The following is a 20,043-nucleotide window of genomic DNA, read 5'->3' on the forward strand; positions in this document are numbered from 1 at the left end:
GAATTAACGAATCTCATTTACGGGTGAACATGGGTGAGAATATTGCAAACAATATGAGTTATGTTTTAATAATCTGAAAGAAACAGTTATAAATTAATCGTGGTGATATGTTGAAATAATAACAATATGCTTGGAATTAATTACAATCGTTTAAAGTCTCCCCTCTACAAACCGAAAACATCTTTTGCATCAACCTGGTATTTCTCTCGCCTCATCTGACTAATATTGACAGGACCATTATCTAATATTCTTTCGATATATATGAGAATTTAGAGAAACAAGAACCCAAGTTTACCCAGCTGGGCAAACTGGAGTCCTTGTACCGGAAAAATATTCAGTAAATAAAATGTTGTTTATTAACTCGTTATTAATTATTATTATTATTATTATTATTATTATTATTATTATTATTTGCATTTCCATACACCAAACATGGATATAAATATCACTAAAACATCCGCTAGGTCATAAGCTTCATTTTGGTACCTTACTTGCCTGGGTGGATTGCCTGTAGGCCGAGATAAACCGCGTCACACGCACAGACTAACATTAGGAAAATTTATAATAAGATTTTCAACGTTGCCAGCTAATTTATATAGTGTCTATATGCACATGAAACAGATGTAAATTATATGGCAGAATATTAAGCCTTTTTACGTCTAGATTATCCAGGAACGAAATAATGTGGTTTATTGTAATAAATAAATGTTTTAGCAGCGTATGAATCTTAGAATGAAAGCCAAGTGGAATAAACACAAATAATTACATTTCGTAAATAAATGGTTAGTTATAATTAAATGTGAAGTTGCTAGATGAAATGTTGTACAAGTCTAAGTTTTAGAAATCGGCCGACTTAATTGCGTATATATTATATATCCTAGTGATCGTCTACACGGAGGAGCTGAAATAATCCTACAAATAAAATAAAGCAATCCCAGCCCGTTGATTGTGATCTGCACCGGCCGCACACTGTCTGGCGATGCATAATCAAGTTCTGAACACACACACACACACACACACACACACACACACACACACACACATATATTAAATTGAAAATCAATTTCAAATTGCTATGATCTTGTTTTAATTCGAATGTCTTCCTCTTGCATTGGTGTCTATGTACTTATATCATTATAAGTTAGGCAAGTATCAAAGTTTAGATATTTTATGTGCAGAATTCACTTTTAAACAAATTAACCGAGCGGAATTCACTCCTAAACTAATTAACCGGACATAATGAGATTTCGAAAATATCTTCCATGCATAAGGGTTGTAATGTTGGCTTTATTTAGTTTAATTTAATATAAATACGGTTAGAGGAGGATATATGGCCCTATCTAATACATATTTTTAATCCGCATTTGCGTAAAGAGTTTCGAACCCCTCTTCGCCGTTCTTTGCATAAGACTAAATTAAACTAAATAAAACTCACATCACACCCACTTAAGGCTAACAGCCGTGTTTCTAAATTTATGAACATGGATTATCGTTTATGAATTAAACACGTACATATTCGAGATTATATATATATATATATATATATATATATATATATATATATATATATATATATATATATATATATATATAATCCTGCCGCTCACTAAAATTGATGGGTTTAGAAATATACTTAAAGCCGCAGAGATAACGAAGTGAAAAGGAAAGCAAGTATCTATTTGACAAATGATTCCGATTGATCGTATCAAATTCTATCTTGTAAACCCAACAACCTACCGGAGTCAATAAAAGCGCTTTCGTAGGCCGATTGCCAACCATTCAAATATCTTTCATATTTTTATTTATGAATTCTTTTTTTTTTTCTTTTTACTTTTAAGCAGAACTTGTAACTTCTTGAAGTCTTCTTTTTTCTCTCGAGCAAACAAAATTATCGATCAATAATATACCTTTACTTTTCTGTTATTGGCTGTCATTTTGCAAACAAAACAAAACAAAAAAAAACGATATCATCGATCAATAATCTGTATATATGAAAATATTCATTCTTTTATCAATCTTATGAGTAACGAAATTTATGATCCCAGCTGAATTTGAAGTTTTCGTCTCAAAAGTAAATTTAAAAACGAATAAAAAAAATATTCCAACCGAACGAATTCCTCTAATTTACAAAATGAAACACGTTTTTCGTTTTATTTTAAGTACTTATTCATTGGTTTATTTTTTTATAATGAATTAGTAAGGCTGTCCGACGTTGTCCGGAGCAAAGGTGTAACACATTCCCATTAAAACATTTATCTCTCTTACTCGCTATCATTCTCTCTTTTCCTCTCCCTAATTTACCCCTCCTGCTCCCAAACCTCTTCTATCTCATCCGCAGAGCCCATTCCTTTCTAACTCCGCACACGAACAAATAATTAGTTTTATGTATTTTCTGAGGAATAAGTCAATTTGTATCCAAATAAATAAATGAATAAAATGGTTAAAAAAACAGACCCCTGGTAAATCCTGAACCTACTAACCCCTAAAATATAAATATTTTTTTATTTCTAAATTTTAGATGTTATTCATCTAGGGCAGCACTTCTCAAAAATCTAACGACTTTCTTGTTCTTTGTTTTGTAGTTTTTTATTTTACTTTTCGCTGAGCAGGCAAAGATACATGCATACAACTACGCTGTATATAAAAATATATTTTCAATTCGTCTTCATAATACAAAAAGATTATGTTGAATTATTTTTTTCCACGTTTTTAATGTTTAGTTTTATTATAGGGTTAACTAATGCGCGAATATTTGACCGTACTTAAAACTTTACCTACCTTTTATAAAGTTCAATAAATGTAGAAAATGTTCAAGCAATTAACAAACGTAAATATTAGATTCTGTAAACGGTTTAAATAAAAATATTTTTATCTTGATAAACTAAACATTGTAATAATAAGCTATCCGTATGCATTTTAAAAACAACAAATAGTCTTAAAAAAAAAAAAACTATCGTTGTTTATGACCTGTTAACCTCCTTTAAGATTTTGGATTTACCTTCAAATATGTAGGGTCAAATGAGGTATAGGAAGTCGTATCTTACATTTTATTTAAATGCACGTTGAAACGCAAAATTTTAACAGGCTGACCGTTTTGAAATTAAAGGACAGATAACACTTTTTATTCCTGTTACCTCTTCCCCATTCATCTGTTAGTTTTCATAAAGAGTTTAAATGTAAAATGGGTACCCCAAACGAATATGGACATTCAAAAGCAGATACCACAATAAAAGCCAGTCAGGACATCCAAAACCGAATACTACAAGAAAAGCTCGCAACCAGATTATAGAACTAACTGGTGTGGAAAGTTCTGTTTCATCCATGTTATCGTCGAAATTTTATTCCATCTAACTACCGCCTATCCCGACTAGTGCTACTGTCACCGTGGTAAAAAAAAAACATGTCAAGAATTTTTCGGGTCATGACAAAGGTTGTTGACTGATTGGTTGTTTTTGTTTTACGGCATATCAACCTTTTTAAGGTTATTTAATGCCGAATCCAGTAATTTAAAATAACAATTTTTAATACAATATATATTTTTTTTATTTCAAGTAGATTTCTAGTAGATGGGACTCTAACAGATTTTACCACACCGGGTCAGAGTGGGCCTGGGAGGTGTGGTAATTAAGGGATGGCTCCACACTCCCCAAAGCCGTAAAGCTGGGGTATTACCAGCATATATAGTTTGAGGCCATATCCAGGGCCTCGTGACGAAGGATTGATCCGTTGTCAAATTCGAATACTCGCAGGTCGAGGAGAATGGTATTTTCTAAAGGAATATATGTTGTTTTCTTAATAAATTATCACAAGGGAAGTCATTATTTTAACAATGCGCACAGACGTCCTTTATAAATCACAACAAATCTACAACAGATAAATGTAATAGTGTTCAGGAAGCATTTACCAAAATAAATTCTTGAATGAATTCCAAGATTGCATTGGGTGTAAGTATAATATATTTTTCCTAACTAAATTAGTCCCGATGGGATTAATTTGCTTCGGATTTAAAAAAAAATTGATTGGTATTATTTCGATTATTCGGACTTGTGTCACAACTTGGATGCTATTTTGATAACGTTTTAGTCGATGTACCCTCCGATTTTTCCCAGGCGTATCACTGCAGACCTATGACATAAAAGATATAAATGCTATGTAATAACCAGTTCTTAGTCACAATCTTCTGAAGGTTAAAAATTCAATCAGCAGAGGCTCTATTCCCGTATTGGACGATATACCGCTAAGGAAGGTCGAAAGCTACATCGACTGAAACGTTGAGAATTCACCTAATACAAATAAGTTTTCTTGTGATAACATTAAATTTTGCTGTCAACCAACAAGTAAAGCGTTAGGTCATTCATGAATTTTACAATATAAATATGTCCGGAAAAAATGGAACTGTCGAATCAAAAGCATCTTTGCCTTTACAATTCTTAGAAAATCCTCATATTTCTGTATACGAAAATCATTAAACATTCAAACAGTAACACTGTAACGAAGTGCCCACGTTTGCACACATGTTACATGTAAAGTTCATTGCAAAAGACAAAAGATAGAGAATAACTCAATTCACGTTTTTCCGTTGAAATAACAGAGATTTATTTCCATCTGTGTAACACGTCTATTTCTCTAACGTGATCCCCTGTCTGCCCAACGTTTTTTTATGATCCTCGCCATGACGTCACTTCGCATACGGCTCATAATTTGCGTACAGCTGCCATACGCGTGTCAGCGCACTGTTACACCTTAACAAAATCAGTTATAATTTTTATATTATTTGGTTTAATTGCTATTTTAATTGCCAAACAATATTGTCATGGTAGAATTTAGCTATCAATTATATTTTAAGAATTCGATAATTAAAAAAAAAAGCGATATAATGTTTTTGGTCTCCCGACAAAAGGAGGGTAGACCTGTAAATTCAACCTTGTCTGTTTGTCCGTTCGTTTGTCCGTGCTTTTATCAATAACGACGCGTGGGAATGTTTTTGCAATTTTGCATAAACATTAAACATGACACGAGGAAAAAAAAATAACAGAATGAATTTTTCGGGAAACCCCGGTTGCACCCCCCCCCATACGGTTAACATGGCTTAAATTGTGATAACTCTTGAGTGTTCCCCAGGGCCTATTTTAGGGCTAATAAAACACTCCATTTTGGGGATTATTTTGCGATATTTGTCCAATATTTTCTGTGTATGTCTATTTAGCAGTTTTGAATTGTGCTGAACTTAACATATTTATAATATTAAAATATATGAAGGGTTTGTGGACTTTTGGGACTAAATGGAGGATGGCAAAGGATGGACTTAGTCATTTCTTTTTTTGCATGGTGCAGAACTCAAATTTACATATGTTAAGGCCTAAAACTTCACCGTTTGTTAATTTTCACCAAGATTTGACGTCCACTGGAGACATTTGGGGTTAAATGGATGGGGCAAATGCTGAACTTAGTCCTTTTTTATGCTTAGTTTACTGTGCACTCACGGGGGACTATGCATACTTCAATTGTTTTTATTGAAGCAAGCAAGAAAGTAACATGGCTCCTGTTTAAAAGCGAGTAAACAATAAAAAGTTTTTTAACGATTTGTGTTGCGTATCACGAAATGCATTTTTGATTAGGATATTTTTCTTTTTCAGACTTAGTTCTACGCTTAACGTCAAAAATAATGTGACGTTTCTCACCATCAGTTTAAATGAAACGACTAATTCCAATATTTTCATAAACATCTCCAATCTGTCAAAATACGAAGACATTTTACCATCTGTTTGCAATGTAAGCCCCTTCGACATCTTTTTTTTTATTTATTAATCATTATTATTATTTTTTTTTTTTTTGCTTTTGAATCAGACGTAACGCATTTGTCGGTTGAGGGTCATCGGAAAGATGAGAGAGGCCGATTATGAAACATTTATTTTACGCCATCAGATTTAATCATGTGTTGCGTCTGTTTGATATGTGATTCTTGTCGGATTCATTGATGCGGGAATAAGTATATTACGTTTAATTATTGTATTGGACAATTAGAAAAATAAGGAATATATATATATATATATATATATATATATATATATATATATATATATATATATATATATAGAGAGAGAGAGAGAGAGAGAGAGAGAGAGAGAGAGAGATATGTTATGAAAATATATATGGCAATTATGCTACACCGAATATTCCTCGTCATATTCTCGTGAGAAACGCGGAATATTCTGTGTAGTTAAATTGTCATATATATTTTCAAAATTTACTACATAGATCTACTTATGTATTGAGCACTATTGCAGTAAATACTGTAAATTTACGCATAAAATTAAATATTTGTACATTAATTTATGTGATGAAATAAAAGTCATATATAAGTAACCAGATTTGGACTGTCCGTTTTACGGCATATCAAATTTAGGGGGTTGTATAATGAGTATAGTAAACACCTGTTATAATTATCAGACACCAGCAGGCCGCACGGCATTGCCTAGTCGTAAAATAAGCATACATATATTTTTATTAATGCAGAATTATTATTTAGTTTCAATGTAAATACCGTATGTATTTTTTATAACGTTAAATTCATTTAAAAAAGAAAATTAAGTAAAAATGGATGCGAGTATTGTTTTTTTTTTCTAAACAGTTCACTTCTTGTAAGTAAAAACAAACACTCAAGCTGAGATCGAAACCAAAACCTATAGAAAGTGATTCAAGTACGATAAACATTAGATCAAATTGCCAAGATCTATAAAATGTGTTTTCAAACCTCGTGAAATAGTTGAAAAACAGATTAAATCCGATGACCTCCAAGTACCAATTAATCAATTCTCACGCCCTAGCGGCTTTGCTGGACGAAAACCGATTAAAAAGTTTTCCACGTGTCTGAATACCCTATATATCAAATTTCAAGTTTCTAGATCAAACATTCGTTTAATATATATGTTCCGAACTGTTCCCTCACACACATTCACACACATTCACACACACACACACACACACACACACACACACACACACATATATATATTGATTTAACAAATTAAAATATTTTATACTTTATCTTTTGTAATATGTTGAGTGTCAACTGAATAAATTTAAACACAAATCAAAACAATGCATGGAAGTTACATAGGGTCGATGTGCTGCAGTATACAGAATATTAATAACTAGAGTACGTGTACATCTGTGGGAAAATGAAGTGTATAAAAACACAATTTGATTGGGGGGAGCTAAAAGAAAGAGGGAATTTTTTTTTTTTACTTACATTCACCTCTAACAAGGCATTGGACGCAAGGGGTTACTATGTGATAAAAGCGAACCAATCAGACATCAGAATCGCTGTATGAAACCGACTGCAATGCTTTGAATGTTTCAGTCATATCTTTTTCACCATCCTTTACAATTCAAAGCTTCACTGACTGATTTGAGGCGGTTGATGTATGCCTGCTACAATTAATATTTAATATCCGCTATGGGATAGTTTTCCTTTCTCTACAATAATTATTTCTTTTACCATCCATTTTTAGAACCATAGTAGCCCTACATTCGAGAAATGCTCTCTGCAAGTAATAAAATATAAGGGAGAGATAACAATAACCACCTTGTTTGATATACGTTGAGATAATGTTTTTTTTTTAACAAAATAGTCAAACTTACCTGTTTGGTATTTCATCAAGAGAATTCTTTTCAATCCGCTTAACCCAACGGGATACATTAAGAAATAAGTTTATTTTGAGACTTGTACGATAATGAGTACAGAAACGGCATCTTTTATAAAATGTAAACGATCGTTCTTCCTTGATGACAATCTGGCTATACTATATATAGTTTACAAACACTCGCGTCTTTGTTATACGCATGGTTGAATAGGTTCAATAATAACACTTTTCAGTGTTATCTGAGCTTTGTAATTCTAGCCAACGTCTAATTGAAACCGTTCACATATCAAATTCTATTCAGATCTTAATCTGATAAATACAATAAGTAGGCCAGCGCAGCGTTTATCATTTCTTTTATGATCTGGCGAGAATACGAAGAAAAATAGTAAACAGATTAATGTATTCTTTTCACGGGTTGGATCTTCATTTATAATAATTATATTTTCTAGTTTTGTCTGTCCATTAAAATACAGGTAAAGTTGAACACAAAGGTTTTTTTATTCCCCAGCAAAGGAGTTCTCTTGATATACACAACAATAAACCGTATTCTCATGTTAGTTTCCCACGAAGGTGCAATGAAATACCGCCCTTTGCTAGATGCTCTTGAAAGAATACCGAGCAGTTTATTTTTTTTAGTCTTTGAGCTGCGATATTTCCCCTATGAATTAGTCCCTTCGAGTTGATAGGGGAGACGAGGTAATCTTATTCATGCGGCAGTGCTGGTGGGAGGAGACAAGTATTTTTGTTCTCTCACCACATTTTGGCTGGTTCGAGGTGAGAATTATCTGAACTGAGCGGTTTCAATCCTACCCAAAGCCGATCTATACGAGCCTTTTTCAAGCCTCGCACAAAACACACATTCATATTTCAAGCTGTCATATACATACGCACATATTCACGTTCGCGTACATACACTCACATTCACGTGTATATACACACACGCTTACGTATACATATGTACTCACACACGCGCACACGAACGAACACATGGACGACGTCACTTCAGCTTTCTAAGGAAATACACGTGCGCAAAAGACACTCCGGAAACGAGTATAAAACAAGGAGACAAGCTGTTTCTAATCCTTTTTAGGGCCAACTCTCAACGAGAGAGGTTGGGCAAACAAGCCGCCGCCGTTTCGGCGCGCGCACACATGTACCTCACGCCCACTTCCTACTATGTATAGGGCACGAGCTACAGACTGTATGTACGCATTCTCACTCTTTCTGTCTCTATCTACTACTGGTCCCTGATAACACCTTTGCGTACTTGACTACTAACTGATGTCAACTCTCATATCCACTCTTTTTCTACACGCTGGACTATCATTCTCAATTTTCACTACACCACTTATTTCTCTTCCCACGCGCGAACAAACAATAGTGACCCAAACTTGAGATGAAAACACATTTCCTTTTCTTGCTACAACACCAGTCGTACAGCGAACATTGGTTACATACGCGCGAACATGTTATAACTAAAACGTTCATTTCTTTCAGCAGCAAATAAACGACGTTTATCTTTATCCATCAATTGAGTCTTTGTTTTCTTCAATTCTCAATCGTTTCATTATTTTCTTGTGGCGAGCTAGGGTATTATACTCTGGTCCGTTACAGGTCAGGGGCTTACTTGGCAAAACGTGGTGAGACGACAACAACTATGGATGGCAGTAATTGCTGAGAATGCAGTTAGGAGATTCGGAGTTCCTATCCCGTCACGGTTACCACCTGACGAAGGCCAGAGGAATAGTTGGCCGAAACGTCGTGAAACAACAACAACGAAGAAAGATGAGAATAATAGTCCGCAATAAATAATACTCATCTCAATAATGAATTCCAATTAAATAATATAAATTTTGTACTTATAAATAATTTGTTTTCACCCAAACAATAAATGTAATATTCCTGTGCCAAACATATTTATACATTAAAAAAATGCAATCGCTTATCGAAGAAGTTACTGCCGTTTCATCTAAAGCGAATTAATAAATTCCGGGTGTATTTAAAAACACGTTAGACTTTTTATTGAAATAAATAAAATGTTTAAAAAGCAGTTCTATGTTCTAAACACGTGGCTTTACTACCAGTGCAATATAATACGATATGAACAGCTGCGCCTCAAGGCGAAATAAAGACGTACACACACTATTATATTTTCAGATAGAGTTGTATAAAATAAATATAGTTTATCATCATACGCACAGTTATATATATATATATATATATATATATATATATATATATATATATATGTATATATATATAACCTAAAAAAAAAAAAAATTGGGCTTTCCCTTTCTGCATTTTCCATATGTGTGTGTGTATGTAGTGTGTGTGTGTGTGTCTGTATGTAGTGTGTGTGTGTGTGTGTGTGTGTGTGTGTGTGTGTGCAATTCACTCTCGTCATGCGAGTAAAATGTGCCGATAAAACCGTTTAAGGGAAAGGGAGAAGGCAAAGAAAAGATACATCCGGCTGCATAGAGAAAGTTCGTAAATACGTTTTTCACTCTATTTCTATAATAGAACCATTTTTTTTAAAGTTTCATTTCTTATTTCTGTAATTTATAGGTTATATGTAAAATTAAATAAAGGGATGCGTTGTAAACTCTTTATATAGATATCAAGCGCGGACGGAAAAGTGTAACCTCTTTGATTAAAATGGAATATACTTATCAAAGCACACTGTTAATGTGGTTAAAGAAAAAATATGGTTATAAGCGTCTAAAATCTTATGAAAAGTTCGTAAATAAAACACACACAAGAAACACAACTTAGCTAGAACACAGATACACGTGTCCACCATCCAATTTATAGTAATTTAGTTATTCTTTTTTTCCTCTCTTGTAAAACTAAAAAGTAAAAAAAAAATAACTTTTCTAACAGTACATGTATGAGTGTGCGTCTGTCTATGTGTGAATATATAATTGATAAATCCTAAAACTACTCGACACATAACACTGAAATTAGCAGAAAATAGTAACCATATGCCAAAGATGGTTTGTAATTGGTCAAATCTTGGAATGGATGAATAACGCGCAGACATATATCTGTAAGTTGAAATGCAAACTGTTTATTTCAACTTTCCAACTTATTTTTATTTTTTTATTGGCGCATGCCTAAATTCAATCCACTTCTTCAAGTTGTTTGATATATAACCTTTCTTACTTAGCTCTCCATAATTGTATCGGTGGGAGACGCAACTGGAGCGCTAAATTGCTTTCGGTTCTTGCTGATGGCAACCAAGTCAGGCTTTAAACCTTTGAAATCATTACTTTATATACGGTACAGTATAATATTTAATAGATAAGTTCCTCTCTAATAATAAATACAAGCTCTGCATTAATAAAACCATTTAATCGCATTCATGATCCGGCAAAGCCAGGAGCACTCTACCGCCTTGGCTAGTTTTATATAATAAAGAATATTTTGATACGAGCTCTACGAAATGACCTTTTTTGTAGCCTGACGATATGAGATATATGAAAAGAGTTCGCATCAGAAAATTAATGCACATATGTAGCTAATAATGTTTCTGTGTATATCTATATATCTATAAAAGTGAACGTGTCTGTCTGTCTGTCTGTGTACATTTCCCTACGCAATAACTCTGTCAATTTTTAGTCTATAGACTCGAAATTTGAAATACCGGGTACTGAGATTTGGGAAAATCGATGTGACGGGTGTCAGCCAGAAATTTAGCTGTTAAGGGGTCAAATTTCAACGATTTGACCTTTAAGAACTCTACCAAACTCCTCCGACAATTTTGGGTCTAGACACTTGAAATTTTAGATATAGGTTCCTTGAACCTGGATCTAACTTAATAAAGTAATTTGAGCCCGAAACTATAAATTTTAAGGGGTCATAATAGGGGTCAAATTAAAAAAAAATTACTCTTTTTTTTTTTTACTCAGCATACACCTCCAAACACCCGGGCAACGCCGGGCTGAAATGCTAGTATATATATATATATATATATATATATATATATATATATATATATATATATATATATATACAGAATGTTTTCTCTATGGCATATTTCATTAAATAAAATAGACGTTTTTGGTCTATTAATTCTATTTTCGATCCTTTCCAGCTTTCGAATAAGTCTTCACTTCTGGCGAGAACTGGCTGATGCAATCACTATATTTATCAGAAGTTCGAGTACTTCCCAATCCTTGAGGATCCATCGTCAAAGATAAATTAATCTAATTGGTTTTGAACAATTTATAAAGTTTTTTTTTTAACCAATGGATAAAAAGGATAAATAATTAACCAATGAAAAGAAAAAGAGAACTTTATAAATTGTTCACAACCACGTAGATTAATTTATCCCTGACAGTGAATCTTCAAGGATTGGAAAGTACTCGGACTAATGATAAATATGGTGATTTCATCAGTAAATTTCCACCGGAAGTAAAGACTGTTATTCGGAAACTGGAAAGGATGGAAAATGAAATAGACAAAAAAAATGTCTATCTTATTGAATCTAATACGCGCGAGCCGAATCACTAGGACATCTCACGATACTTTCTACATCTATCAGGATAATTTATGAATTTTATTCATTTCGAAATAATAAATAATGTCAGGGCCAATACTATTCAGAAAATAAAATATCCTTCTCATGTAAAAGCCATTGTTATTGCCATAAAATATGATTTAAAAAATAAAACGAATACGTTTCTTCTTTATTAATTTTAAATGGTAAACAGATTAATTATAAAAGAAAAAAAATAAGCAGTACATTTTGGCTCTATTTAAAAGGATAGGTATTCTTAATTCTCACCATAATTATAATAGTCAGCTAAATAAATATAATGATTGGTTGGTTGTTTTACGGCATATCAACCTTTTTCAGGTTATTTAATGCCGAATCTAGTTATTTTGAGGAACGATTTTTAATGGAGTATATTTATTTTTTTTTAAGTCGGATTCTATTTAACCCATAGTTGGGACCCTAACATGTACTACCACTTCGGGTAATATGTAGACCTGGGAGCAATGGAAATTAAAGGGTGACTCCACACTCCCCAAGGCCCGCAAGGTGGGGTCTCATCATCGGATATAGTTTTAGGTCATATCTAGGGCCTAAATAAATACAAGATAAGCCAATAAAATAGAACGCCATTTTTGGAAATGAATTTACTTAAAATTGTCCTACTTTACATGATCGGATGGCATCATTTGATTTTGGAACAATTTATTTTAAAAAGAGTAAACTCGAAATATTTTAGTTTAGCGACATCAAATTATTCACCAAATATCAGGAGGATCTACGTTTTATATACGTGTGAACATATTACGAACATTATGTATCTTGGCGTATTATATATATATATATATATATATATATATATATATATATATATATATATATATATATATATATTAAATAAATATTCACATACAAATATTTCATCTTAGGAATTATCAATGTAAGTAGGTGAAACTGTATTACTGATATGCACATGTTTCATATTTTTTATGCATGAATCCTGAATGTGGAGGATGACTCCTTTCTCTGTCGAAGATTCAAACCCCACGTACTTGAATATGTACGTAAATATATGCATGTAACTATGAATAATAAATCAATAAATAATGTTTTTCTTTATCCCTCAGACGCTAGTGTCTCATGTTTTCGCAATCATTAGTGCAGGAAATGAGCATTGTCACTGGTTGAAGGATTCGAACCCTACCACGAAGCCATCATTAACCTCATTAGCAATGAATGTTATCCCTGGCCCACTGTCAACGAGAATCAAGAAAAATTTAACATTTATAAAGCCAAATACAGATATAACATTATTAAGACGATCTAAAGTGATCGAGCGACCAGAAATTACCATCTTGCAGAAGGCGAACTAACAGCCTTCCATATTTCCTAGACAGTGCTCAACATTTAAGTACGTATTTCTTAAAGGGGTGAAATAATTATTAATCTATGTACAATCAAAATTTAAGTATATAACTTAATATTCGTTTTCTTATTACCTTGTTTCGTCTGATAGTGGTTTTACTGCACTATTCAGCATACGCTAAGATTAGATATCAAATAATTATTCTATAATACTTGAAATAAATATATACATTTTTGACTTGAATTTTAAAGCCAGATATTTTAGTACTCAATACAATTCATGACGCCGGGTGCTATTGAAAATGCTTATAGAACCGGAAAATGAAAAATGTACACTATTTCACTAATGCAAAATATACGGAGAATGACGTATTTGAAAACTCATTAAGTTTTAACGTTTTTATTTAAAGCTTTTATAATTCAAAGCTTTTTCTATTACATAAGAAAATAATTTACGTTTACTATCACGTAAAAAATAATTACAAAAATACACAATAAAAAAGCGTATATTCCAGTAAATGAATAAAATTGAAAATCAAACGAAATCTTATCAATGTCCAACGTGAAAGCCTTTCACTGTTTAGTAATTCTTTTTCTTTTCCATATGATTAATGTTCAAACTAAATGCAATGTTGATTTGATTACACACTTCCTCTTTGGGGAAGCACAGGAAAGAAAACTATTAAAAAATAAAAGAAAACGGTAAATACAATCGACATATTAAATAAACAATCGTTTCCGACCTGGGTCCGGACACGTACAGTGTTGTCTTTTCCCACAGCTCTGAAAACAAACGACAAAAAAAAAAAAATCGTTTTATCCTTTTATTTTTTTTTAATTTTTATTTTTACGATCGATATTGTTTCCTAACTAAACACGCGGTTTAAGCTAACTAAACAGGGAAAAGGAAAATGACGGACAAAATCCTGCCTGTCCTACTTTGGGCGAGGTGGAGACCGGGATGAGATCCATTATAGGCTAATAATCATGAATTATATTAAACTGAAGTTCAAAAAACCTGCCAATCTAGTATCATAGATGCGGATAAGAAAAGGAAACAAACTACAATTTTCATTTAAAAAAAAAGGAAGACACGACCTTGCCCGGTATTGAATTAGAATCAAAAAAATATTCCACACTTCCAATGTTTTATTGCCATCAAACTCGATGAAATTGCCGATTTTTCAATCAAATCATTTGATTGCCTGCTCTGGTCGTGGACCCATCACAATGCACCGGGAGGAAGTTTCACATAGATTCGCACAGTGACTTTTTTTTTTACAATATATCGTAGGCTACATTGCACTGTAAAGAACTTACGTTTGATTTTACAAAATTATTTTTATATAATGGCTTGAATTAAAGTCAAATATCATGATTCGGTTGTCTTATTCATTCATTCCGAACGAACGCTCTCCTGTCTTAACAAAGAGCCTATTGTTGATTATATACGCCAAGCCTTTCTGCTTGTGCGTTAATGAAACGCCTGAAATGCACATGCGATGTTAAGCTGCATTAGTGTTAGCTTTGGTCATAATCGAACTGTCCCTTGTTTAATCGGATTTTTTTTTAGATCATCGATACTTTACGAAGGCATTCCGATACAAAACATATATAAGAACACTGCCAGACACAAAGTACATTTTTGTTAAATTTAAAAACGTTCGGGCAAGTTGGTTCCGAGTGCATATGTACCTAAGGCACGCACACACACTCACACCTACACACAGATAAAATGCCTTTTATACAAGTACAAGTTGCCAATAGTAACGAACGTTTACGTGAAATATTCTGACAGTAAGAAAAACCTATGAAGATTTGAAGATTTTTCAAGCTTAACTAAATTTTGACAATGCTCTAAACTTTCCGTAAATCAAAACAATAAAATATAGAAATCCGCGACTTACTGGTGTGTTATTTTGTTGTGAATCTACACTCGGGTGGACATCTACAAGAATGGATAAATACTAGTGATGGGGTCGATTTTGACATTTTTCTCAATGCAGATTTTCTCAATGCAGATTTCGATTTAAAAAACTTTTAAATACTAAATTATAAGAATTTTTGTTTATTTGTAGTTTTAAGTTACAACATTCTTTTAACGTATATTTTATGCAAAAATAAGAATACACTTCCTTTCTTACTTCTAATTCTTTTCTCTAACTTTTCTCCTTTTAATTGATTGAAAATTGTAGCTTGTTAAATTCATTGTGAGATTTCTATCAATATTTGTTCACTTGTGCCATTTTGAACTGCTATTTATTCTGCTGTAATTTTAAATTCCTTCGTAAGGAATAACATGATATTAGCTTCCTACTATGTTTATTTCATTATCATTCGTGACCAACGGGAGTTAAGAGTGTCGAAAATTATCCATTATAATAAAATAACAGTTTATATTTACACGCAGTTCTAGACAAATCAACTAAAGAGCGATTCAAATATTTATAGATTCTATTGTTTGCGATTTTTCCGTCGGTCGATTTTGCATATATAAGTTTGGTGCAAAAATAATGTCGTTTTTTGACACGTATATATATATATATATATATATATATATATATATGATAAAAACATGTTCACCAACCTACACCCCTCTTTTTAAACAAACATAATATAAGGAATACCCGAAAAGACTAAAACGAAAAATCACAATACTAAAATCCAAGAATCCAAAGAATAAATATCAAAATAGAATGAAAGCACCCCTACCCTTATTTCAGAAGAGCTAGTCCCCCTCTCCCCACATATACACATTAGTAACGACCTCACCTCGGACCACAGTCGCCTTTCTAAGGAAGCAAATAACCCCAAAATACTATAAAACAATATACGCATTCCCAAACCAACAAAAGCAAACACACACACGCGCGCGCACACACACGCGCGCACACACACGCACACACACACACACACACACACACCCTACCCCACCCTAAAGGAAAAGAAAAAAAACAATAGCAGAAAGAGATAGCCAGGTCAGAGGTCTCCCTGGACAAGCCCAATAAAAGAGTAATAAAAATTGAGCATGCCAATGAATAATAAACACTTACAAGCCTACACCCGTTGGAAAAACTTCAAATTAACTACGAAAATCGCCATTTTTACATCTCCAACACATTTGAAAATAATTTCTGACGAGGACGCATCACAGAACGTATTAAAAGCGCGTAAAAACGATTTCAATGACTTAAAAATATTATTACAATGATCCAAACATAATTCCCAATGAAAAACCAAGACACGGAATAATAAAATGATGTTAAAAAATACACATTGTTGGTGACTACTCCCTTATTTAAATATACATATTTCTTTCGTTGGAATTTCTTAACCCATTTTATATATATATATATATATATATAAAATGTATTACCTAGCAATAAGTTCAAGTTTATCGCACATAACATTGCCAAAGAGAAAATCATCGCTCTGTAATACGAGATTAGTTCCAAAAGTAAAGCCTCCTATTTTTAACGCAAAAAGTTGAAGAACTATGAAGACGGGAGTGATACCATTTAAACCAGCGACATTTTGTGCACCAGAGTTTATTTTTCTACATAGTCACCACCATTCTCTATGTACATTTGCCAGGAATTCAATCACGCACCTCCGTTTTTCACAAACCTCCGTGAGAGGTGTCGCTTTCTTAGAACCTCTCGCAGTCAATATATGCAACAGAGAGATGAAACTTTCAGGTTATGAATGCATCGGTTCAATTATAATGACAATGCAATTTAAAATTCTATCTGATCTCTTCCGGTGGATTGAAAATAAGAGACATTACTTGAGGGACTATCCTCGAACTTTACGTTCAGATGTAACATTAAAAGTACTTTTAGAAGTATGGTATAATTGTAACGTATTTTTTAATTTTACATGACAGGCACCACTTATCAAGGCCCAGAAGCCGATCGGGGATAAGGATTATTGCGTGTACAGTAGTCAAAGGGATAATATCGTACTAATCGTTAGTAATGGAGATTTGATAAAGGGGCGGTTTATCAGGAATTTGTCTATGTTGGACTTGAAGACATCCAAGTTGTAGTCAGGTGTACAACAGGAAAACGGAAGAGAGTTCCACTGGCGTGCACTTCTAAGAAAAAAGCTTCGTTCGTGGAATCTACATTTTGATTTAGGCACAGGTAAAGATGGGGAAAATTACTGACAGTGGTTTCAGCTAGACGGGTGTTTTTCGTGAAAGACTGGCGAGGAGGGAGGGGATCGAGTATTTTATTCAATTTGTGTAATAAAACCAAGATTCTGTAATCGTAGTAAAGTTCGCAAACTCTTCAAATTAAGAGAGAAAGGATGCTCGTCATGCAACGAACGTTTCGAAAAAAAAACATTTCATTTTAAAAGGAAAATAAGCTCGAAAGCATTGTATTTACATTTAAAACTTTTGTATGATTTTATTGCCATATTTTTTTAATTATATTTTTAAAATATAAATATTTTCTTAAAAGAAATTAATTAAAAGAAAAAGAAAGCAGGGATGAGGAGTGAAACAATATTTAAAAGGACTACTGGCCAATGTCGGATAGATTCAGTATGTAACTTAAAACAATATATATTTTTAAAACTGTTTACAGAGTATATTTTCCACTTCAAGATTATATGAGCGTCTGGCGATTGTATTGGAGTGAAGAGGTCATTCAATTTACGTCATGATGATATGCATTAGAAACTACAGCAAAAATAAATGCAAGTTTTCTTTATCTATCGTACATCTGGGAGCTGATGGTGGTCAAGTGGTTAAAGACACGGACTGACGACCTGGATGTCCAAAGTTCGAATCCAGCTCGTTCCATAAAAATCATGTCGGCGTCCTTCTAAATGCTCGATGTTTTTTCTATATCGGGATGCTAGCATTAGAATCTTCAGATTCGTTGTAAATTTGTAAAATTCGAAGGGATTTAGATTTAAATATACGTTGTAGTTATCGCAGATCATTTAAACATTTTCCGACATATACGCGAAATAATATGATAAGGCAGCATGCTATTAATTATTATTATTATTATTATTATTATTATTATTATGATGATTATGATGATGTCGTCGATAATGTAATGATAATCTCCCCTGAATAATTTATCTCGTTGCCATGGCGGGAAATGTGCGAAAGTGTGATTTTAAAAAGCGAATCACCTACAGAAAAACCGATCAACAATACTTGTGCATCCTCGTCGGCATTCCCCGGTAAGGACGTCTGAAACGATTGGCAAAAAACTAACCCTTTCTTAAATAGCGAGAGAATAAAGCCCGGAAGGTTAGACCTAGAACCGAACAGGACAATATCTGAGAGCGACAAAGAACAAGGCTATCCGAACACGCCCAAGACTCTGCCAGTTTGATTTTTTACATGAAATAACACAAACCCCCTTTGGGCGATCGAATATATATGAACTTTGAAATTCGGCCAATTGATACCCAAGACAAAAAATACAAATTAGGTTGGTCAAACGATTCCAGAAATGGGCTAATCGAAAAAATGCCTTTGTCTCGTTTAATAAAATATGATCAAGTAGACATTGTAATAAACGCCATACTAAAATGAAAAATGTTCGCTGACCTGGTTTTTAAATTCCCTTGTATATTCACAGACTGGGAACAGACTGGCGATTTATCCACGGGGGAAATTGACGAAAATGTTCGCCAGAATGAACAAGAAAACCAATACGGAAATCGGATTCTACTTTCTTAGACCAAAGGATTGCGGTGTAAAAATGAGAATTCCTAACAAAATCGATTACTATACACGAGTGGTCACATATATCTTCTAGCAAATGAATCGGCGTTGCCCGGGATTGAATATCGTCCTCGTAGATTAGAAAATAGAAACATTACATGCGATATCTATTTTTCTTGTTCGAAATCGATAAACCACGTGTTTTATTTCTTATTTTTCAACATTCAAAGATCATATATCTCATAGTAAGTTTTATCAAAAAACTCTTAAGAACTGGATAATAATAACCATTATTTGAATTCCGTATGAAATTCCACCGTAGTGAATTTGTTTAATCTGGTTAAAGGGATTTCTTATCCATGAAAATTTCAAAAATAAAACGTCGTCGTCAGAGACGCAACTCTCACGCAACTGTTACTAACACGAAATGAATAGCAGTTTTGACGCAAGAAAACTCATATTTAATTTTTGTATAGTTTATTGCTTTCAATTGTCTCCTGTGTGTGTGGGAGAGAGAGAGAAAGCAAATGCAAATACATCTATGTATCAAACTTTATACTTTTAGCGATAGCTTTACGCTTTAACTTAATCCCCCCACCTTTAAAGAAAACGTGTCGCTTGCAGGTTAAAACAATATTTGAATAACGGTAAGCAAAATAAATGTTTATTAGTTCTCCAATTGCTATTAAAAATGCCTAAATTTTATATTTAAAAAAATGTCAGTGTTTTCAGATCACTAAATTGCCACCCCTTTCACTCACAGGATTTATTTCGTTGTGCTTGAAAACGATTAGTTTGGCAGTATATTTCTAACCCGACAATCTGTTGGTTCGAAAATGATCAAA

The 20,043-nt window shown here is 33.1% G+C and overlaps 1 protein-coding gene across 5 annotated transcripts in view; it reads right to left on the minus strand.

Moving 5' to 3' along the window:
* Positions 1–20,043, minus strand: part of LOC145263121 (protocadherin-7-like) — a 391,269-nt gene that overhangs the window by 352,913 nt on the left and 18,313 nt on the right. For 2 of the 5 annotated variants that reach the window (XM_080120279.1, XM_080120385.1), the window contains exon 1: positions 7,645–8,248. The exons of the other annotated variants lie outside the window; for them this stretch is intronic. The gene's annotated coding sequence lies outside the window, so the exon portion shown is untranslated. Of the gene's footprint in view, positions 1–7,644; positions 8,249–20,043 lie in introns of those variants that run through there. 5 annotated transcript variants of the gene reach the window in all.

Source organism: Euprymna scolopes, chromosome 1, assembly GCF_053919585.1.
Source record: "Euprymna scolopes isolate OS-2025 chromosome 1, ASM5391958v1, whole genome shotgun sequence".
NCBI classification, from domain to species: Eukaryota; Metazoa; Mollusca; class Cephalopoda; order Sepiida; family Sepiolidae; genus Euprymna; species Euprymna scolopes.